We start from the raw sequence: 19858 nt of genomic DNA on the forward strand, positions 1-19858 counted from the left end.
AGCGGCTGCAGTGAAGTAAGTAATGTCGACCTCAGGTAAGTCTGATTGTTTTTTCTTTTTTTTGCGATTTATGTTGTGGTGGCATGAGTTATTTATTAGGAATGTTTTTGGTGGGTTTTTTTCTCCCCAGGCCTCTCTTAGAGCGCTCCAAGGCCGGCTCTTTAGCTCGAGATTTTCAAATGCTCAGCCAGCCTAGTGCCCTAAGAGAGGTGTGCAACGCCTCACTTAGCGCTCCGCCCCAAACTCAGGGCCCAGCTGCCCAATTTTGCTGACTGAGGTGCAAACATTTTCCAGGTGGTATTAGGACTGCCCCGTTGTCATTAACGCCCCGAAATGTTAAAGTCCAAAAATTCAGCCCCATGCCTCTATTTATAAAACAAACAATATCGTATGCTTTTTTTTAAACAGCCTTCTCAACTTGTCCTGCCACTTTCAAAGATTTATCTACGTACACCCCAGATCTCTCTGTACCTGCATCTCCTTTCAAATTTTACCATTTAGTTTATATTGCCCCTCCTGATTCATCTAGACATGCTATAATGCTGCCTTACTGGGAGGGTACCATGGAGTGGCATTCAGGGCCATACACTTTGCTACCATCTGAACCACTCAACTTCACAAGCTATTGTGTTGTGTCATTCCATTGCTAATGTTTTGCCCCCGCATTTATTGCGCAAGGCACTTTTGTTATTCAAGCAATCTTTGCAAAGACTGAAATATACATTAAACACATTAGAAACCCTTGTACAATTTTCCTGTATTCCCACATGTAACTGTTCATCTTTAAGTGGCCACATCCCTTTAAACTTACACATCATCTTTAAGGACAGCTTACATATATATATGTCCTTCCTTCCACTGGGATGCGCTCAGTACCAAACACAATATATGGAGTTATGCAAATGAGCGACAGAGTCGAACACACATTTTCAAAATGAAATAGACATTGCGATTGGTTCGATTTGTATTTGATTGATTGTTCTCTTTTGAATTTGAGAGGTGCAATATTCCAAATGCCGAATGTCCCATGACTCTGTTTTTCAGGAAATAAAATAGAGGGAATCTAGTCAGCAAAGGGCAGTTTTACAATCAGGTGAAAGAAGCAGTTAATTGGAGAATCACATGAGAAGAGGCAGTTTGAAAACGTCAGAGGAGAAAAGTTCATATTCTTGGAAGTGGAAGAAGAAATACTGTGTGTGTTTAAAAGTAACTTATGCACATAGATTAGTTCTGAGAGTTGAGATCTTTTTTTATTATTTTGTCTACTCGAGGAGTTAGGAAATGTTTCCTGTTGTAAATTTATAACTGCATTATGACTTTATTGTAACTAAACATCCATTCCCTCCACCACTGGGGTACCATGCATGCAGTGTGTACTATCTATAGCATGCACTGCAGCAACTTACCAAGTCTTCTTTGAAAGCGTCTCCCAACTCTTTGACCTCCAACACCTAGAAGGACAAGGTAGCAGGTGTATTGGAACATCATCACCTCCAAGTCCCCCTCCAAGTCACATATAATTCCGACTTGAACATATATTGCCGTTCCTTTATCATTGCCGAGTCAAAATCGTGGAACTCCCTACTTAACAGCATGTGGGAGTACCTTCAGCACATGGACTGCAGCGGTTCAAGAAGAGGGCTCACCACCATCAGCTTCTCGCGGGCAACTAGGGATGGACAATAATTGCTGGTCTTTCTAGCGACACACATATCCCTGCAATGACTGAAAAAAAGCATTAAAATTATTTGCTTGTTTATTGTTTCTTTAATAAATTAATTTGGTATTTTAAACTTAAGGATGAAGACAACAGGGGTTCTCCCAATCTCCAGCCACACCTTCAGTGGGAGGCTGGCAGAACCTCCAGGGAAACAGTGTAAACAGGTAAAAAGAGCCGATTACCTGGTCTCTCTATGGCGGACATTATGCCAGAAACCAGGAGAACCCCAGCAGAGTTTCAGGGTCCAAGTTTGCTGTGAGGCTCTGCCACTCCTGGAGACTGGGAATGGGATCTTATGGGGATGTATGTAAGACAGTTCAATAGCTAAAAGCAATTAGCAAACAGTTGTTTGTTGTTCAGTTGCTTGGGTGCATTACCTAGATCTCAGGGCAAGAACGGACACTGTCAAAGGTTTTGGGAGTTTGGACTCACCCAGAAGCATGACTTAAGATGAGAGCTGAAATAATCTGGGATAAGAAGTTTAGAAAGACCCAAAATGGAAAGGTTGATAGAGTGAGGCTGTGGTTTATTGGGTTAATGGCTTTGGGATGGTGATCACAAAAATAAACTGGTAGATGACAGTTTCAAGTGTGGAAAAGCTTACTGTTTTTATATCAGTGAGTTAAATGAAGCCCTGCGCCTGGTTTCACTGAATTATTTGTAGCCTGTCGGGTCAGAGTGCCGCGTCCTGCTCTTGGTGCATTTGTGTTTGATGAATTTGGATTTTGGCTACTTTCTGTCCAATTCTTAGGGCCCAAGTTTCCACACGATAAAAAACGGGCGCCCCTCCGAGCTGGGCGCCCGTTCTTTGCGCCACAAAGTGCGCCTAAAAAAACCCTCCGTATTCTCCACCTCCCTGCAGGTCCTCTGGCCCTCGGCGCGGCGCAGCAGGAGCTGTAGGGGACGGAGCTAGGACCCTGCGCCGAAAACAGTGCCGGGAGCTCTGCACATGCGCGCTACAGTGGGCACGCAAGTGCAGTAGCTCCAGGCGCCCGAAACTGTGTGGGAGGGGCCCGAAGCACGCAGCCCCTAGCCCTGGCCAAATGGCCTCACTGGGGCTGCGTGAATAAGGCTCCTCCCACGGCCAGCTCCTGCTTCCTGCTGACTCCCGCTCCTGCTTCCCCCCCGCCGCCCCCCCCCCCCCCCCCCGACCGGACCGGACTCGACCCGCCTGTCACTGCCGCTCCTGCTTCCCCGCCGCTCCTGCTTCCGCGTCCCCCCCCACCCCCCGACCGGACCGGACCCGACTTGACCTGCCTGTCGCTGCCGCTCCTGCTTCCCCGCTGCTCCTGCTTCCGCCCCCCCCCCCCCGACCGGACCCGACTTGACCCGCCTGTCGCTGCCGCTCCTGCTTCCGCGCCCCCCCCCCACCCCCCGACCGGACCCGACTTGACCTGCCTGTCACTGCCGCTCCTGCTTCCCCGCCGCTCCTGCTTCCGCCCCCCCCCCCCCCCCCCGACCGGACCGGATCCGACTCGACCTGCCTGTCGCTGCCGCTCCTGCTTCCCCGCTGCCTGTGCTTCCGACCACCCCCCCCCCCCCCCCCCCCCGACCGAACCCGACTTGACCCGGCTGCCGCTCCCGCTCCCACCCGACTCTACTCTCGCCCCCGGACTGGATCCGACCTGACCTCCCCCTCCCCGACCTGACCTCCCTCTCCCCGACCTGACCTCCCTCCCCATCCTGACCTCCCTCCCTCCCTCCCTTCCTCCCTCCCTCTCTCCCTCCCTCCCTCTCTCCCTCCCTCCCTCTCTCCCTCCCTCCCCCTCTCCCTCCCTCCCCCGCTGACCCGAACCGAACCTCTCTCCCCGACCCGACCCGACCCAACGCCACCTACCTCTGGTGCTGGGGACGGGCCCTGCCCGAAATCTCGGGCCCGGCCCGTTCAGCCTTCGGTCCCGACGACAAACCGCTTCCTAAAGGCCTGCCTGAAGAACTTTCACACAGGTTTATTTAATCTTTTCTTTGCTTATAAATGTTTATTCAGGTTGGATTTATTTGTATAATATTTGTATAAGTATAACTAAGGATTTATTGTAGAATTTAATGACTTCCCTCCCCCCCTCCCCCCCTCGTTCCCTACGCCTAATTTGTAACCTGCGCCTGATTTTTTAATGTGTAGAACAGGTTTTTTCAGTTCTACAAAAATCTTCACTTGCTCCATTCTAAGTTAGTTTGGAGTACGTTTTGACTGTGGAAACTTTGAAATCAGGCGTCAGTGGCCGGACACGCCCCCTTTTGAAGAAAAAATTCTGTTCCAAAGTAGAACTGCAGAAAAAAAAATGTGGAGAATTGCGATTTCTAAGATAGTCCGTTCTCCACCAGTTGCTCCTAAAAATCAGGCGCAAATCATGTGGAAACTTGGGCCCTTAGTGTTTAATTTTGACTAATGCTCTGGGGCCTACGAAGGTGGGACAGGAGCTCCTGAGTCCAAAGAATAGGGGAGGCCACCCCAGCCCTTTCCTCATCTGTCAATCCATGATTAGCCAATAAGTGACGCACCAGTCATAAATCCAGAAAATGCTGGACGCACTCAGCATCTGTGGAGAGAGAAACAGAGTTTCAGGTCGATGACCTTTCATCAGAACTGGAAGATGTTAAAGATAACCAGCTTTTAAGCAAATACAGAGTCAGGAAAAAGCAGGGGCAAGAATTATTATTTTTTCTTTGAGAAGCTGGGCTGAAATTCCATTTCAAAGGTACGGGCCTGCCATTTTCTTTTTCCTGTCATCACAGCCAACATTTATTACCAATCCCTAAATGCCCTTGAGAAGGTGAGTTGCCTTCTTGGCTCACCGCAGTACTTCTTTGTAGCAGTGTGTCTTGCTGGACCATTCAAGAGTCAACCACTGGGGTCACATATAGGCCAGACCAGGTAAGGACAGCAGATTTCCTTCCACAAATGGCATTTGTGAACCAGATGGGTTTTTAATGACAATCCAATAGTTTCATGGTCACTATTATTGATACTAGCTTTTTAATCCCAGATTTATTTAATTAACAGAATTTAAATTCCCCAGCTGTTATGGTGGGATTTGAACTCACATCCCTGGATTATTAGTCCAGGCCCCCAGATTGCTACTCCAGAAACATAGTCACTATACTACCACACCCTTTGACAAATAACCAAAGTGATGATGGTGCAAGGCAAAAGGGGGTGGTAATGGGAAAAGCGATGCATGGTTCAAAGGGTCAGTGTTCCACACCCCTTTCTTTTCATGGAAGGAGTTACCATTGTGTGATGGGGCTCCTCATTACAGGCTGCTTGCGAATTTAAACTCCACTTCAGTTAAGCATTAGGGCACGGGATGGATGCGGGGGTGGTGGGGAGAGAATGGGCCCAGGTAGAATATGAAGCTGGGGCACGAGTATTTCTATTGATGGAACACAGGGTGACTTAGTGTCAGCTGTGGCTCAGTGGGTAGCACACTTGCCTTTGAGTTAGAAGGTTGTGGGTTCAAGTCCCACTCCAGGAACCTGAGCACATAAGTCTAGACTGACATTCCAGTGCAGTGCTGAGGGAGTGCTGCACGGTCTTTTGGATGAGATGTTAAACCGAGGCCCCGTCTGCCCTTTCAGGTGAACGTAAAAGATCCCATTGCACTATTTCGAAGAAGAGCAGGGGAGTTATCCCCAGTGTCCTGACCAATATTTATTCCTCAATCAACATCACAAAAACAGATTATCTGGTCAATATCACATTGCTGTTTGTGGGAGTTTGCAAATTGGCTGCCGCGTTTCCCACATGACTACAGTCCAAAAGTACTTCATTGGATGTCCGGTGGTCGTGAAAGGCGCTATATAAATGCAAGTCTTTCTTCAATAACAGAAAAGTGAATTCTGATATCTCTTGTTGCAAGGAGCCCTTGTTTTACAGCATAAATGGGATGAAGTAGAAATGAACCGAAAATCCATCCATCTCCATCATAAACAGGGAGAGGGAGGTAAAGACTAGAGTTCCCACAGGAGAAGCAGCACTCTGAGAGAATGAGGCACTTTCCTTTGGCAGAGGAATATCTAATCCAATTTATGGGTGAAGTGCACTAAAGGCAAAGTGGTTGTGATGGCAGGAGAGAGAAAAATGACAGGCCTGTATTTTGGAAATGGAATTTCAGCCCAGCTTCTTACAGTAGAGGGAGTGTGACTGAGCTCTCTCACTATCAGTGCACTGACATCCTTTCAATAGGAATAACCTCTCTCTACTGATATTATACAGCCACTTGTTCTCAAGTTAAATAGAGCCAATCCCTGGGATAAGCAGCCCTTTGGTGAATTGGCGAAGGGTTAGCGGTACAGTGCGATGCTTCTTCTCTTAGCCGTGTGGTTACCTGAACCTTTTCCACGGCAACCCCTCAATTACTGTGACTTTTCGACTGGTTAGTTAAATGTAGTTGTGCTTGGTTTTCCAGTCCCTCCTCTCTTGGCGGCCTTGACTCACGTCGGTCTCCCCCTCAACCCCTCAACTCCTCACATGCACCTACTCTCCACATGCAAAGCACAGTGAGTGTCAGCCGACTATTCCAAACAGGAGAGCATTGCAGCCGAGCCCCATCCCATCCTCCCCCAACATTCACCCTCCTCGGCTTTCCAACAGGGCTCACCGAATGGCGATTAGGAACGGCAACGTGGGCTGACCTGTTTCTCCTCTTTCTGGCCCAGCACCACCGAAGCTGAGTGTGTACCTCCATCAAAAGACTGGGGTCAAACCCGGGAAACAACCGGCAGACAGATTTTCGTGGTCCTGCACCTGGGCATAGTGAATAGAGAAACTTCAGGCAGGGAGCAGCACGTGTCATTTTGGATTAGAAAACAATCATATAGGGAGGAGATTTGGCATTTTGGATGGAAAATTGGGTGGGATTCTTTATGGATGTGGTTCAGTTCCACATTGCATAAGAAGAAAAGAAACTTGCCTTTATATAACGCAAGCTCACACAGCAATATGTCCACAATCGCTTACTGTCCAAAGCATAACGACTTTTGTTTTTTAAATTTTTCACTTTAAGTTAGACGGGAAGGAGCCAGTCCAACTGACATGGATTGCAAAATCACTTGGCACTGCATCTCAGCAAATTAATAAACCAGTCTTTGAAACACCATCAATGTTCAGTATTTGGAAAGAGCTCAAACACAGAAACTAGACAATCTAGGAGAACATACCAAAACATTTGGGGGAGGATAAATCTCCTCATCCTCTCCCACCTCCCCCCGCCCCCACACACACACACACGCACACGCACAGTAGTTTCTGCTGTGACGTGGAGATATTAAGATTTTCAACAAAGCAGATCTCAGAAGTCTCCTGGGCCCATCCCACTACTATATGGTTTTCGGACCTGGCACAAGGTGTTAACCCTGACATTGAGACATGGTTTATTGTTACACAGCAGGCACTGGGAACATGGTGCAAATGGGATATACATTGAGACACGATGCCTTGATACAAGGAACGCTGTTGGTAGACAGAGCTATCCCTGTTTCCAATGCAGCAAGTAAAATGACTCTATTAAAATAGAACGGTTGGTCCTATCGTTGGATATTTTCTTTGTATTGCTGTTAGGAAAAGTTTAGTTTCCACTTGGCAACAACCCAAAGTAACATGATTGTAGATGTGTGAAAAGAAAAGAAAGACTTACATTTATATAGCGCCTTTCACAACCACTGGCTGTCTGAAAGCACTTTACAGCAAATTAAGTACTTTTGGAGTGTAGTCACTGTTGTAATGTCGGAAACGCCGCAGCCAATTTGTGTACAGCAAGCTCCCACAAACAGCAATGTGATAATGACCAGATAATCTGTTTTTTTAAATGTTGATTGAGGGATAATTACTGGCCTGGACACCGTGGATATCTCCCCTGCTCTTCTTCGAAATAGTGCCATGGGATGTTTTACGTCTACCTGAGAGAGCAGATGGGGCTTCGGTTTAACATGTCATCTGAAAGACGGCACCTCGGACAGTGCAGCACCCTATCAGTACTGCACGGGAGTGCCAGCATAAATTTTTCCGCTCAAGTCTCTGGAGTGGGACTTGAACCCACAACCTTCTGACCCAGAGGCCAGTGTGCTACCCACTGAGCCCCGGCTGACACTTCCCACAGTAGGGAAGTGCAGAGACAGACTTGTATCCCATTATTCCATGGGGCAGCACTCCTGGGTGTGGCACGCAAGCAAGAGGCTGGTGGGGGATGTAGCCTCAGCTAAAAGTTAGTGAACAATAATGGAGTAACTACCCCTCTCTCAAAAGAAATCCACAAGCTAGAGTACTGTGTCAAATTCTGGGCATCACACTTTGGAAAGGATGCTAAGGCCATGGAGAGAGGACAGAGGAGATTTACTAGAATGCTACCTGGGATGAAGGGTTTCAATTTTTTTGAGGGACTAGCGATACTGGGATTGTTCTCCTTGGAGCAGAGAAGGTTAAGGGGAGATTTAATAGAAGTTTTCAAAACCATGAGGGGTTTTGATAGAGTAGATAGGAGAAACTGTTTCCACTGGCAGAAGGGTTGGTAACCAAAGGACTCAGATTTAAAATAATTGGCAAAAAAGCCAGAGGGGAGATGAAGAGCAATTTGTTCATGCAGTGAGTGATGCTCTGGAATGCACTGCCTGATAGCTTTCAAAAATAAATTGGATCTCTACTTAAAAAGGAGACATTTGCAGAGCTATAGGGAAAGAGCAGAGGGGGGCAATTGGACAGCTCTTTCGGAGAGCTGGCAGAAGCACGATGGGCCGAATGGCTTCCTCTGTGCTGTATGATTCTGTGATTCTCTGCCAGCAGCAGCCACGTGACTGGTGATGAACTTGGCAGCCTCAAGAATAGGCCAGTGTCTGTCCTGCACAAGCTGGCTGGGATTGACACATTTTTCCAAATATTATTGCAGTCTCTGGTTATTCAAGTCTACACACTCACCCGAGCAGCGGAGGGAGAACTTTGCTGCTGAAATTTTATTTGCTGCCAACCTCAGACTGAGCTGTCCACTGGCGCTGGGGGCGAGGGGGGCGAGTGCCCACGGTGGCTGGAGAATTCAGCCGCGGCGGTGAGGGTTCGTGCCAACGCCGAATGTTTGGCAGATCACAGTTGTGTGTTTTAACAAATAGACGCAATGGAACTTTAAGTCTAGCTTTCGAGGGGAGCTGTGTTTACAGGAACAGAAGTGTTTATTTGTCAACAGAGGACAATTGTGGAAAAAGAAACCAATAATGACTGCAGAGCGTGAAAAACACATTAACAGCCCACCAGAGCGAGTCTCCATTCTCACACTCACTGCTTCCGAATAAAGCCTGGTGTTAACCCCCTCATCGCCTCAGAGTCAGCTGTGCTGCAGCCTGTCCGTTAGTGGAGGGAATTAACCCTTTAATATGCTTTCCTCCTTTCAGTGAGGGGGAGGGTGTGTGTGTGTTTTGGGGGGGTGGGGGGGTATGTGTGTGGGTGGGGCGGTGTGTGTGAGGGGGGGGCGGTGTGTGTGAGAGGGGGCGGTGTGTGTGAGAGGTGGCGGTGTGTGTGTGGGGAGGGTCTGTATTTGGGGAGGGTACAGTGAGTGTGTGTGGGGGGACAGTGTGTGTGATGGGGGGAGGGTGTGCGTGGGGGGGAGGGTGTGTGTGGGTGTGGGGGGAGGGTGTGTGTGGGGGGAGAATGTGTGGGTGGGGAGAGGGTGTGTGAATGGGGGGGTGGGAGGGAGGGTGTGTGGGGGTGTGTGTAGGTGGGGGAGGGGCTGTGGGGGTATGGGTTTGTGGGGGAGGTGTGTGGGGAGGGTGCGGGGATGGGGGCAGGTGGGAGGGTGTGTAGGTGTGGGGGGGGGATGGGGGCAGGGTATGTGGGGAGGATGGTGTGTGGGGGGGGAGGGTGTGTTGGAGAGAGGATATGGGGGGCAGGGTGTGTATGGGGGGAGGGTGTCTGGGGTGTGTGTGTAGGTGGGGGAGGCTGTGGGGGGAAGGGAATGTGGGGGGGAGGGGGTGTGGGGGGGTGGGTGTGTGTGGGGGGTTGAGGGTGTGTGGGGGGCGGAGGGTGTGTGTGGGGGGGTTGAGAGTGGGTGGAGGGTGTGTGTGGGGGGGTGGAGGGTGTGTGTGGGGGGGTGGAGGGTGTGTGTGGGTGGGTGTGCGTGGGGGGGTTGAGGGTGTGTGTGGGTGGGGTGGAGGGTGTGTGGGTGTGTGGGTGTGTGGGGCGGCGGAGGGTGTGTGCGGGGGGGATGTGTTGGGGCAAGGATTGGGCGGGAGGGTGTGTGTGGGGGGGCGAAGTTGTGTGTGATGGGGGCGAGAGTGTGTCTGGGGGAGGGTGTGTGGGGGAGGGTGTGTGTGGGGGGAGGGTGTGTGTGTGGGGGGGAGGGTGTCTGGGGTGTGTGTGTAGTTGGGGGAGGCTGTGCGGGGGAGGGGATGTGGGGGGGGGGAGGGGGTGTGGAGGGGTGGGTGTCTGGGGGTGTGCGGCGGGGGAAGGGGAGGGTGTGTGGTGGGGAGAGGGTGTGTGTGTGGAGGGAGGGAGGGTGTGTGCGGGTGGGGGGATGTATTGGGGCAAGGGTTGGGCGGGAGGGTGTGTGTGGGGGGGCAAAGTTGTGTGTGGGGGGGGCGAGAGTGTGTGTGGGGGGGCGGAGGGTGTGTGTGTGTGTGTGGGGGGGCGGAGGGTGTGTGTGTGTGTGTGGGGGGAGGGTGTGTGTGGGGGGGGTGTATGGGGGGGGAGGGTGTGTGTATGTGGGGGGAGGGTGTGTGTGTGTGGGGGGAGTGTATGGGGGAGGGTGTGTGTGGGGGGGGTGTATGGGGGGGAGGGTGTGTGTTTGTGGGTGTGTGGGGGGTGAGGGTCTTTGTGGGGTGGGGAGGGTATGTGTGTGGGGGAAGGAGGGTGTGTGTATGGGGGGACTGTATGTGGGGGGAGGGTGTTTGTGTGGGGGGAGGGTGTGTTTGTGTGGGGGGAGGGTGTGTTTGTGTGGGGGGAGGGTGTGTTTGTGTGGGGGGAGGGTGTGTTTGTGTGGGGGGAGGGTGTGTGGGGGGGGCGGGTGTGTGTGGGAGGAGGGTATGTGTGTGGGGGGGGGAGGTGTGGTGGGGCGGGGCTGTGTATGTGGGAGGGTTGAAGGTGTGTGGGGTTGGGGGAGTGTGTGTGGGGTGTGTGTAGGTGGGGGCGGCTGTCGGGGGAAGGATGTGGGGGCAGGAGGATGTGGGGGTAGGGGGTGTGGGGTGGATGGGTGTCTGTGGGTGTGTGGGGGGTCAGGGTGTGTGCGTGGGGGGAGGGTGTGCGTGCGTGGGGGGAGGGTGTGCGTGCGTGGGGGGAGGGTGTGCGTGGGGGGGAGGGGGTGTGTGTGGGGGAGGCGGGGTGTGTGTGGGGGAGGCGGGGTGTGTGTGGGGGAGGGGGTGTGTGTGTGGGGGGAGGGGGGGTGTGTGTGGGGGAGGGGGTGTGTGTGTGGGGGAGGGGATGTGTGTGTGGGGGAGGGTGTGTGTGTGTGTGGGGGAGGGGTGTGTGTGTGTGTGGGGGAGGGTGTGTGTGTGTGTGGGGGAGGGTGTGTGTGTGTGGGGGAGGGTGTGTGTGTGTGGGGGAGGGTGTGTGTGTGTGGGGGAGGGGGTGTGTGTGTGTGTGGGGGAGGGGGTGTGTGTGTGTGTGGGGGAGGGGGGTGTGTGTGTGTGGGGGAGGAGGGGGTGTGTGTGTGTGGGGGAGGAGGGGGTGTGTGTGTGTGGGGGAGGAGGGGGTGTGTGTGTGTGGGGGAGGAGGGGGTGTGTGTGTGTGGGGGAGGAGGGGGTGTGTGTGTGTGGGGGAGGAGGGTGTGTGTGTGTGTGGGGGAGGAGGGTGTGTGTGTGTGTGGGGGAGGAGGGGGTGTGTGTGTGTGGGGGAGGAGGGGGTGTGTGTGTGTGGGGGAGGAGGGGGTGTGTGTGTGTGGGGGAGGAGGGGGTGTGTGTGGGGGAGGAGGGGGTATGTGTGGAGGGGAGGGGGTGTGTGTAGGGGGAGGGTGTGTGGGTGGAGGATGTGTGGCGGGGAGGGTATGTGTGTGGGGTGAAGGGCAGGCGTGGATGCATGGTGGGAGGGGGTGTGTGGGGGGAGGGGGTGTGTGTGGCAGGGGGATATGTGGGGAAGGGGAGGGGAGGGTGCGTGGGGGGTGGAGGGTATGTGCAGGGGGCGGTATGTGTGTGGGCGAATGGCTTTGTGGGGGGGTTATGATGTGTGGTTGTGTGTCTGTGTGTGGATGGTGGGTGTGCATAGGGGAGGGAGGGGGTGTGGGGGGGAGGGGTGGGTGTGTGGCGTGGGGAGGGTGTGGGCGGCGGTGTGTGTGATGGGGAGTGTGTGTGTTGGGGGGATGGGGTGCATGAGGTTGGTACGGGGTATGTGGGGGGGGCGGAATGGCGTGTGTGTGGGGAGGGCAGGTGTGTGAGGTGGAGGGAGGGTATGTGGGGGGGGAGGATGTGGGTGGGATGGTGTGTGGTGGGGGGGGGGGGGAGAGTGTGGGGGGACGGTGTGTGGGGGGGAGAGTGTGGCGGGACGGTGTGTGGGGGGGAGAGTGTGGGGGGACGGTGTGTGGGGGGGAGAGTGTGGGGGGACGGTGTGTGGGGGGGAGAGTGTGGGGGGAGTGTGTGTGTGTGGGGGGGGGGGGGAGTGTGTGTGTGGGGGGGGGGGAGTGTGTGTGTGTGGGGGGGGGGGGGAGTGTGTGTGTGTGGGGGGGGGGGGAGTGTGTGTGTGTGGGGGGGGGGGAGTGTGTGTGTGTGGGGGGGGGAGTGTGTGTGTGTGGGGGGGGGAGGGTGTGTGTGGGGTGGGGGAGGGTGTGTGTGGGGTGGGGGAGGGTGTGTGTGGGGTGGGGGAGGGTGTGTGTGGGGTGGGGGAGGGTGTGTGTGGGGTGGGGGAGGGTGTGTGTGGGGTGGGGGAGGGTGTGTGTGGGGTGGGGGAGGGTGTGTGTGGGGTGGGGGAGGGTGTGTGGGGGGTGGGGGAGGGTGTGTGTGGGGTGGGGGAGAGTGTGTGTGGGGTGGGGGAGGGTGTGTGTGGGAGGATTGAGGGTGTGTGGGGGGAGAGTGTGTGTCGGGGGGGCGGTGTGTTTGGGAGGGGAGGGTCTGTGGGGGTTGTCAGGTGGACGGTGTGTGTGGGAGGGGTTTAGGGGGGGAGGGGATGGGGGAGACGAGGAGCAAACAAAAGGAATTTGTGTTAATTATTTGTAACTCAATGATTATGAGAAGGAATGTTGGGTTTGAAACTCCCGGCTCTCTTAAGTGCTCCGAAAACTTGAGCATTTGGCCTATGTTTGACGTCCATTTTACACACGCAGTCCCGAGCACTGATTGTCGGCAGGTTTATCACCCAACGTCAGAACCGGGCAGCATTTCCTCTTTGGGTGCAATCGGAAAATTGCGCACAAAATGCTTTTGAAATTTCGCAGGTTCGGTTACACTTCAAGTTTCTGCTAAATTATATTTGCATAATCACAAATGTAAAATCTGCCATGGACTTGTGCAATTGGGCAGCATAACAGAACCTAATTGTTTTTTTTCTTTCCATTTACAGTATTCCAGGTTGTATTTAGGAGCGGTAACCTGGTGTGATTTTATTAATACAGCTGAGAATGGGGTTATTACCAAAAATAAGCATTTTTAATAAGAGTGTGAAACGCGCTATATAATTGCAAAACCTCTCTTTGTATATTTGTGTGTGGCAATTTTGCATTCTTGTGTGTGGGACCTCAGAATTTCTGAGCATAGGGGCTTGGATGTTTGTTTATGCAGTGGCCCCTTGTTTGTATATGGGAGCTTGTTTTTCTGTTAATGGGCACTCAGATTTCAGTGTAACCATGCGCAGCCCACTCACCAGCTCCAACACGTGCCATAGTTCTCAGCACCAAAGGTTGGGCATTCTCACTCGAGGGCATCAAAAGGCTGGCATGTGATCAGCCCCACCCCCGCCCCTCCAACGGTGTGGCCTAGAAATTCCACAGGGGTTCTCTTAATTTCCTGCCGTTACTTAACCCCCCACAGAGAAATGGTATAAACAGGAGATTGTTGTATTCCCCTCCCCTTCCATGGGATTTGAGGTCCGCAATCCCCACTGATCTCACTGGGGAAGGTTGTGGGGAGGGTGACAGTAACAACATAAAGGTGCTGAAAATCAGGCAGGTGCTTACATAGGAATTGCTAGACAGGTCTAGAAATTACATACAGCCTCGCTCGGGGCGATAACGTTTGCGGGTGCGCAAAAGTATTGCTGGGCGGTAAAGCTTTGATTCTGTCAGGAAGTTCTGCTTCAGCGCTCCAAGAAGGAAGTGGAGCACTAAATTAAGTGCTACCACTTCGCTCAGAATGCCAAAGGGAGTGAGCGAGGAGGTGTCGGCAGAGCACTCAGCAATGTTTGGGGCAGCACTGCCGTCTTTACAGGCTCCTTCCCTCCCTTAAATGGATGGGCCATTGCTGTGTTGATTGAATCCTCAGGCTGTGTCTGTTGGGCGACGGCACCTGGGATACATGGATAGCAGCCCCAAGCGCTCTGAGATAGTGCAGGGCTGAGCAATTGTGGGACCCAAAAATACCAAAAAAACACCAGAATGGGGACATAAATAGATTTTGACCTACCTGACCATCACTGCTTTTAATTAGCGCTCCCCAAGCGACCAGCCGAGGTGACACCGCCTTCTTCAGCATCCGTTATTGATGCCGGGCAATGCAGCAGGGGTCAGAAGTAAATATAGCATCCTGGGGAAGGAAGTGGGGGGGCGGTTTAACGAGACGGTGCGCACCAGATGACATCACGATCTATGGGGCACAAGAGATTGAAGCGGTATGTTGCAGCGCTAGCGCAAACTCGCAAGGGAAGTTTGTGGGCATTGGTGATTTCACCACACCTAGTCAGTTCGCCCTTAATGCCGTGTACCTCTGCCCCGAAGGTGCTAACGGGAGGTGCAAACCAGGCCAACTTCTGCCGCTAAGCTCCATCTCATTCGCCTTCTACCATGCTAGTAGTCACATGACAAAACGATAATGGAGTTGTTGACCAATCAGAGCAATCAATTTCTATCAGTTAGTCAACAACAGACCCAGACATGACGTGAGGAAAACCCCAGTGGGGGAGAGCTTTGGGGACCATAGGTCCAAAGTCACTGGTTCCTCCCAATCCTGCAACACTTAATGCATGTCATATCTCAAATTACTCATACACTGTACTACAAGGTGATCACTCCTGATCGCTGTCCACTTGCCTGGATGGGTGCATATCCAACAACACTCAAGAAGCTCGACATCATCCAGGGCAAAGCAGCCCGCTTGATTGGCACCGCATCCACCACCTTCAACATTCACTCTCTCCACCACTGGCGCACTGTGGCTGCAGTGTGTATCATGTAGAAGATGCACTGTAGCAACTCGCCAAGGCTTCTTCAGCAGCACCTCCCGAACCCACAACCTCTACCACCTAGAAGGATAAGGGCAGCAGGTGCATGGGAACACCATCACCTGCAAGTTCCCCTCCATGTTACGCACCATCCTGACTTGGAAATATATCGCCATTCCTTCATCGTCGCTGGGTCAAAATCCAGGAACTCCCTCCTTAACAGCACTATGGGAGTACCTTCACCACAAGGACTGCAGCGGTTCAAGAAGGCGGCTCACTACCACCTTCTCAAGGGCAATTAGGGATGGGTAATAAATGCTGGCCTTGCCAGCGATGTCCACATCCCAGAATGAATAATAAAAAAGGTGTCCCCGATGGAAAGCATGGGGGGAAGTTTCCGATTGTTTCCGCTAGTTTTACACCCAAATTCCAGCGTTACCAGATCAAAATCAGCTGAATTAGCATAAAAGATCGGGGAATTTAAAACTACGTGAGATACACCCAAAACGACTATGTTCATGTTTTTCACAATCTTTTACGATGGTTCAAGATTCACTTCGCTCAAAACTAGCTCACACAGGCCAAAATTGCAAGATTCCACGAATTGTGTTGGTTCAGGAAGGCTCATAAAATTGGGTTCATTTTCTTAGGCACATATCAAAAAATATTTAATTTACTAAGAAACTGAATAGTGTATACCAATGAAACCATGAAATGGTTCATTATAGGTTGTTTTAAGTAATTTTCTGTGATTTTAAGTCAGGTTACTCAGAGGTTGAGGACTGGACTTGCCAACACCGCCCTGAGGGAAGTGGTAGCACTTGATTTAGAATCAAATCTTTACTGCCCGGCAATACTTCTGCGCTCCCGCAAACATTATTGCCCCTTGCGGGGCACTACGCAATTTCTAGCCCTGACTAGCAATTCCTATGTAAGCATCTGCCTGATTTTTTATCCCCTTTACCCCCAGGTAAAGTGTTGTTACTGTCACCCCACCCCACAACCTACCCCATTGAGATCAGTGAGGATTGTGGATCTTAAATCTCAAGGAGGGGGAGGGGGAATCTACCAATCTCCTGTTTATACCGTTTCTCTGTGGGGGGAGTTAAGTTACGACAGAAAATTAGGAGAACCCCTGTGGAATTTCTAGGCCACACCATTGGTGTTGGGGGGCGGGGGGCTGATCACATGCCGGCTTTTCGAGGCCCTCGAGTGAGAATGCACAATCTTTGGTGCTGGGAACTATGGCATGTGTTGGAGCTGGTGAGTGGGCTGCGCATGGTTACACTGAAATCTGAGTGCCCATTAACAAAAAAACAAATCCCCATACTCAAACAAGGGGCCATTGCATAAACAAACATCCAAGCCCCTATGCTCAGAAATTCTGAGGTCCCACACACAAGAATGCAAAATCTTTATACACAAATATACAAAGATAGGTTTTGCGATTATATAGCGCGTTTCACAACTCATGACGTCTCAAAGCACTTCACAAAAAATTAATACTTTTGAAATATAGTCGTTGCAGTAATGTAGGGAAATGAGGCAGCCATTTTGTGCACAGCATTGTATCACAAACAACAATGAGATAAATGACCATCTAGCCTGTTTTAGTGATGTTGTGTGAGAGATAAGAGTTGGCCAGGATAAAATAATGTGTTCTTTATATTCAGAATGGCAGTGAATCACTGATGAGGATGAATTAAAGAGTTTGTGCAGTTTTGTTGGGTGGTTGTGAGGGTGCTGCCATTTTGCTATAAGTGGCAAGATAGAGGTGGGATGGGGGGGTGGGGGGCGGCGAGGCGCAAAATAGGCAGGGGGCAAGAAAGGGGTCGTGATGGAAGTATATCAGGGGCAGAAGGGGGTGGGACAGTGGTGGGACATAGCTTGAGTTCTGAAGTTTGCTTTGCTTGTGATGAAAGCTGATGGAATGTCCCAAGAGTATGGTGTATAAGATAGTGGTAAGATACTATCTGAAGTATTACGTGCAGTTCTGGTCACTTAATTGCAAGAAACATAAAATTGCCTTTGGAAGAGTACAGAGAGACGCAAGGAGATGCTTCCAGATGTCAGGAAATTAAGTTGTGAGGTAAGGTTAAAAGAAATTGAGCTTGTTTTCTTTGGAAGAGAAATAACTTTGAAGTGACTTATTGAAGTTTTCAAAAGGGATTCAAAAGATCGATCTAGGAAAATTGTTCACCATGGTTAAAGGATCAAATACCAAGGGTCGCAAGTTTAAACATTAAAAAGTTGGGAGTCAGCTGGGAATTCAGGCAGAGCAATTTTACCTAAAGGATAACGATGGAGTTGTGGAATATAGAATCATAGAATAGTACAGCACAGACGGAGGCCATTCGGCCCATTGAGTCTGCACTGGCTTTTCGAAGAGCTATCCAGTTAGTCCTGCTCAATGTTCCCTCTAGGCTGCACGGCTGCACAGTTCTTTGCCGGTCCCACGCAGTCTGGGACCGGCTTTTTCAATGTTAAATATCGTGTTTGCGCGAAACTGTCAATGGGCCGTGCAGCCCCTTAAAGGCGCCACACACGCCCATAGAACTACGGGGAACATTGGTCCCACTCGCTCGCTCTTCCCCATAACTTTGCAATTTTTTCTCCATCAAGTATGAATCTGCCCCCACCATCCTATCAGGCAGTGCATTCCAAATCATAACCAATTGTTGCGTAAAAACGTTTTCCCTCATGTCGCCTCTGATTCTTTTCCCAATCACTTTAAATCTGTGCCCTCTCGTTATCGACCCTTTAGCCATTGGAAACACTTCCTCTTTATTTGCTATATCTAAATCCTTAATGATTTAATTCATGGTTAAATCTCTACACCCAGCTTCTCCAGCCTATCCACGTAACTGTATTCCCTCATCCCTGGAACTATTCTAGTAAATCTCTTATATACCCTCTCCAAAGCCTTCACACCCTTCCTAAAGTGGGGCCGATCTAGTGTTTTTTTAATAGGTTTAGCATAACTTCCTGGCTTTTGTACTTTGTAGGGGGTGAAATTCATTATCGCCCTGTTTGGGGACGGTAACTTTTGAAAGTTGGGAAAATTGGCTTTAGCGCTCCAGCAAGGAAGTGGAGCGCTAAATCAAGCATGCCACTTCCTTCTTGGAACGCTAAAACACGCAGGAAGGGCAGAAACCTCAGCAACGCTGTACACTGGGCCATGCAGCGTGCCGCGTACAAATGGCCCTTCAAAATTTAAAAATCACATACCTGGACCACCGAGGCTGTGGCGATCCCACACGATCAGCCTGGCACGCAAGCAGAGAGCCAGGCTGAACGATTGCAGCTGGAACTGGCGAAGTAAACGGCAACTATAAAGATAAGTTTTTTTTTAACTTACCTCGGCCACCTCGCCCTTAATCATCGCCCCAGTAGCGACCGCCCACCCGATCCTTGCCTCCTGCAGCTGCCGATGTTTTCGCCCGGTGCTGCCGCAGGAGGTGAAAGTGAATTTCGGGTCCGGGGCGCCAACAGGGCAATGTGCACGACGGTGAAGTCACGATCTCCGGGCGCAGGAGATCAGGGCACAAATGCCATAGTGCTGACGCTAAACTCCCGCTCAGTATGGCGAGAGTTGATGTCAGCGTCCCCTGGGCCTAACGAATGGCACAAATGCACCCAATTTCTAGCCCTATGCCTCTATTTATAAAGCCCGGAGCCTATATGTTACAAGGATGGTCATTGAAGTGGAAAGTATAAAAGAGTTTAAGGGGTAATTGGGCGAGTTCTGTAGAGAGAAAGAACTGATGTATTTGCTGGTAGATGGGGTTGACACTTACCAACCCTGTCCTGGTCCCACCACCTCACCCCCGCCCATGGAATCCAGAGAAAAATGTTCTCTGAGTAATTGCTTCCACCCTGACTTAGGTCACCCAACTCAGCACAGACAAGGAATTAAATGTGGAACTCACTGGGCAGGGGGCTTTACTCACTCGTCCACCACTGGAGCCCAAATTTCTTTCCTTTGACTGGTCAAGTCATAAGTTGACTGAACCATTCTCTCCTGTAGTATAGCCATGGTAAATCATTTTTCTCTGTTCTCTGCCTCTCCTACAGGCTGGTTACTGCTTGTGATTAGCTATAGTGTAAGTAAGGGGGAATTGTGTGCCTTAGCTGGTCAGCTGACTATCCAGGGCCCAGTTGAGTCATACAGCCCAGGAAGGAGCTGGCATCACGACTCCGTCTGTGCTGATTTAGCTGGTCTCACCTGGGAGACGTAGGTGAGCTAAAATTGGCCCTCTTTTCTCTGGGCTAGGGAGGTGCAAAAACAATTAGGGTTCCCCTTCTCAATCACTATCCAGTGGCTCCTGTTAGATGTGTGCCTGTGTGCGTGTGTGTATCTGTGTGTGTGTAGACTTTGATTGAGTGTAAGATTGGTCTCAGCTGGGAGGGACCTTATGGTAAAATAGCCGTCTAGACTTTCACATTGAGAACAGAAGTATGAGACCTTGGAATGGATACTGAAGGGCGTCGGTGCTTATGGAACCACACTCCCGCTTTAGACTGCAACAGTAGAAGAGGAAGGGAGAAATACGGAGGATCAAAAAACAAAAAATAATTTCTCTTGAAGCACCTCCCCCTCCTATGATGTGCTGTAGCTTTAATGCTGGATATTTATACAGAATATTGAATCTCTCTTGAGCCTGGTCTTAGCCATAGATCCAGTTTCCATGGTTACTGGTGCGAGGGATTGGCAATTTGAGTCACTACCTAACACAGTTATTTAATGGCCAGTTGGACTAAATTCTGATGATGTCACGCAGTGCTGTTTTACTGCTTGGAATCCATAATGGGTTCACATCTGGGAACCGCTCAACGCTGCCAGTAATTGGTTTCAATGGATA

The 19858-nt window shown here is 51.1% G+C and overlaps 1 protein-coding gene across 1 annotated transcript in view; it reads left to right on the forward strand.

The window, feature by feature from the left end:
- Positions 1–3517: 3517 nt before the first annotated feature.
- septin5a (septin 5a) overlaps positions 3518–19858 on the forward strand; it is a 100173-nt gene continuing 83832 nt past the window's right edge. Inside the window, exon 1 of the mRNA XM_070887599.1 lies at positions 3518–3667. The gene's annotated coding sequence lies outside the window, so the exon portion shown is untranslated. The remainder of the gene's footprint in view (positions 3668–19858) is intronic.

Source organism: Pristiophorus japonicus, chromosome 8 (genome assembly GCF_044704955.1).
Source record: "Pristiophorus japonicus isolate sPriJap1 chromosome 8, sPriJap1.hap1, whole genome shotgun sequence".
Taxonomy (NCBI): domain Eukaryota; kingdom Metazoa; phylum Chordata; class Chondrichthyes; family Pristiophoridae; genus Pristiophorus; species Pristiophorus japonicus.